The sequence below is a fragment of the Procambarus clarkii genome, chromosome 38, assembly GCF_040958095.1.
Source record: "Procambarus clarkii isolate CNS0578487 chromosome 38, FALCON_Pclarkii_2.0, whole genome shotgun sequence".
NCBI lineage: Eukaryota > Metazoa > Arthropoda > Malacostraca > Decapoda > Cambaridae > Procambarus > Procambarus clarkii.
Window position 1 is genome coordinate 39,427,253 of NC_091187.1, and position 4,203 is coordinate 39,431,455.

Sequence of the window (4,203 nt, forward strand, 5' to 3'; positions counted from 1 at the left end):
TATAGTGTTATATGTATACTCGGAAAATTTTACTTGTTTTAGTTTTAAGTAACAATAACTGCTTGTAACGTCAGACTGATCTCAGCATGACATGAATCACAGGCTGCTTGATCACAAAATCTATTGTGTTCACATATTGCATATATAGATTTTTATAGATTTTTAAATTTTTACTTTTATATTCTGTTATAGATATAGTCTATATATTTCGAGCTATTACATATATTTTGTTGTATTACTCATTCTTAATTAAATAAATATAATATTTTAATTCTCTTTTTGTACCCTATTTATTTGTAATTTACACATACATATATAGGATGTCCATTTCTTTCTCAGATATGTCTTCTTTCTTTCTCTCCCTTTCTATTTCAGATATGAATTACAAAATTATTATACCCTAATTTACCCTAAACGTTTTAATGTAGGTAATTAAAAGATTATAAAAAAGTTTTTAGAAATGTTAATTATTTACGTTCTAAGGTTGTATATAAAAGTTCTCAAAAAACATTTTCTAAACGTAATTATAAACGTGCTGAAAACAATGAAATGTCGTTTTTAGGATGTTTTAAAAACATGAAAATGTTTGCTGGGTTACCCCTCCACTCTCTCCATTTTTGTTTGGACATTCCCAGGTAGTGTGCGGAAATACTGAAAAGTGTATACTCTTTTCAACTTTGTCACCTTAATTCTCGTCCTATGTCTTTCATTTTGGTATCAATGCGTTCGCAATAGAATTCCCAACAGAACTATGTGCATATAATGTCAAAGACAGCAGCGCGCTCCACCCGCCGACAAGATGAATGTAGGCCAAGGGTACCAGAAAAAGAAAGCTGAGCCACCCTCAGGCAACTCTCATTACATTAGAGAGCGTGATAATACTGAAAAGTGTATACCCTTTTCAACTTTGTTACCTCAATTCTCATCCTAGTTTTTTCAATTTGGCATCAATGTGTTCGCAATAGAATTCTCTACAGGACTAAAGGCATATAAACTCCAAAAGCCCGGCTTACCATCCGCAACAAACAGAGTAAGCGAGAGTGTGTTACCAGGGAGCGCACAAGAGCGATAAAATGTATACACTCTTTTCATTTTGGTCACCCCAATTGTCATCCTAGGTCTTTCATTTTGGTATCAATGTGTTAGCAATAGAATTATCTACAGGTTTAAATGCATATAAACTCCAAAAGCAAGGTGTACCATCCGCACAAAACAGAGAAAGTGAGAGAAAGTAACCCGGGAGCACTCTAGTGCAATGTAATGTGAACACTCTTTTCACTTTGGTTACCTCAATTCTCGTCATATGTCTTTCATTTTGGTATCAATGTGTTCGCAATTGTATCTGCTGGCATTTTACCCTTTGCTTGGATCTGAAGGGTTTTAGGCTCACCACGATGCAATCTGATAGTACCACAGGTGTATATACCTATCTTCAAGCAGCAATTCACTCATTCAAACCGACTTATAATAGTTATCCATATATAAATGGTAATCTTTGTTCTACCTGTTAACCTGTCATATGAAGAAAGATTGTCAAAGCTTATATTACATTCTCTAGAAAAGCAAAGAATTAGGAGTGACATATGGTAGAGGTGCACAATGGGATGAATGGACATAACAAAGGGGACATTAATGGGGTATTAAAAGTAGCAACACAAGACAGAACTCGAAACAAAGTGTAAAAATTGGAAAAATTTAGATTTAGGAAAGAACTGCATGGGTAAATACACTGGGTTTGTACCTTAAGGTTCATGTATGCAATATTACAGAGTTCCAGTTAACTCCCATGCATGCAATTAATTTATGTTATGTTTATGTTTTTTATGTTAAAATGTTTTTGTTGATTTCTTTGTATATTTTCATAAGTAAAGCATGCTTACCGTCTTATTCCAAGTTTTATGATAACTTTACAAGGTTTAAAACATAAAGTTCAATATATATTCTGGTTTTCACACAGGAATTATACGTTAATATAACATCATAATAACGTAATGATGTCGTGTAAATAACGTTATACTGACGTCATATAAATGTTATATTTATGTTATAAGAACGTAAATTGGATAGCTTTACAGAAAGTAAACAAAAAAAACTAAATGTTGACTGAAAATTATTTATTCTTAAATATAAAGCATGAAAACATTATAATACCATAGCATTCACTATTATTTTTAAATTTTTACATAAATCTTAAAAAACTGTGTCTCAAGAATATATGTTTTTAGTTATATCCTTTGGTTTTAAGAACATCAGATATACGTATTTATGTCAAAAGTTACAGTATTACCTTTGTGGAACCATTTAAAAACGTCCACAAACGTTCTGTGTTTGCTGGGACGGGCTTTACATAAGGTGCTGATATGATTTATTTCAGCATTTTTACTCTCACATGTGTATCCAACATACATGCCCAGATACTTGTACTTCTGTACACGGCTCAGTTCCACACCATTTAGAGTAAGTGTTATATTTCTTCGTTTCCTATACTCGTATTTGGTTTTATCTGCATTTATAACTAAGCCTAACTTGTGACAGGTTGTACCAAGTATGTTAAGAGCATCTTGAATTTTGTTCCCAGAAGTGCCTTGTATAAGAATGTCATCAGCATATATGATCGTCGTGACCCCTGGAGGATACATCTCTGATGCAAATCTGTTCATTAATACATTGAATAAGGTGGGACTTAATACTCCCCCTTGTGGGGTACCTAACTGAAACCTCCGTTCCTCAGACATGTATCCCTGGTAATACACCTGACCTTTTCTGCCTTGTAGATAATCCCTTATCCAGTGTAGCAATCTCCCTGTTATTCCCAGATTGGCTAATTCGTATAAGATTACTTCCCCATTGGCTTTATCAAACGCTCCTTGTAGATCAACAAAAACTCTACAATTGTCATCCACATTAGACAAGCACTTTAAGAGACAATCCGCAGTACTTTTGCCTTTGATAAAACCAAAGAGATTACTGGACATGTTATCACCTACAAGGTAGAGTAGCCTATTTAACAAAATCCTTTCCATCATTTTACAAAAGCAGGATATTAAGGAGACAGGTCTGTAGCCACCGTTTGACTTAGGGATAGGAATGATGACAGCCTCTTTCCATTTTCTTGGTAACTTTCCCTCTCTATAACTCATATTAAACAAATCAAGTAAGGGATTAGGTTTCATACCGGCTAAATAATTAAGTATGTCATACGTTACTCCATCTTTTCCCGGAGCAGTGGAACTGCCACTTTTTATAGCATCCAGTAGCTCATCGTGGGTTATCTCAGTGCATGTTATAGATCTTGTATTTAAGGCACATAAAGTTACTCCATTTCTAATATTTTCCCATGACTCAATGGTGACTCTCGTGTCTGCAGGTAAGGACTCCATACCAGCAGCACTTGCCCATTTATCTACTAACTCATTAGCAACTTTCCCTGGATCTGTGTGAGCAATGAATTTGGTCTTGCAACCCCTGACTTTATTTACTGCTCTCCATATGTCTTTAAGGTTCTTAGTATTACCAATGGACTGAGCAAAGTCTTGCCAGTATCTGTCCCGCGCCTCCTTCCTCACCTGACTGCATTCCCTAGCCACTTCCAACATTGTATTTTTCTCTTCATCCCTCATTCCATTTTTTAACCATGCTTTATGCGCACTCCGTAGCATTCTCTCCCATCCCTTGACTTGCTGATCATTGGAATATTTAAATTTCTTAGGTCCGTGCGTCTTGCTTCCCCTGCCCCCGTTATTTTCCCTCTGTACTAATTTCTCTATGTTCTCGACCATGTCCTCGTAAAAACTATCAACGCAGAGCGGCGTGTAATGTTGATACCAATCTCCCATATTTTGAATAAAGTAATTTTTCATATCTTTATTAATATTTAGCCTTTTCCTTTGAAAGTGGACTTGTTTTTTCCCCAGTGGTAATTCAACGTTCAAGGCAAAGTGGTCACTAAGTAGTTCCCGAACAACCCGAGCCTCCCCCATAATCCCCTGAGAGTTTAAAACGCAGGCATAGTCAAGCCGTCCTCCCCTGATGTGAGTTGGTTCATTGTTTCCCAAGAGACAGGTATCTGGATGATCTTGTAGAAACTGTAACCACTTGACCCCATTAGTATTAATACTACCTACTGTCCCAAGGCTTGTGTGCCGAGCATTAAGGTCCCCAATGACCAGTGAAGGATTAGTATAAATGCAGTCAGGTAAATAG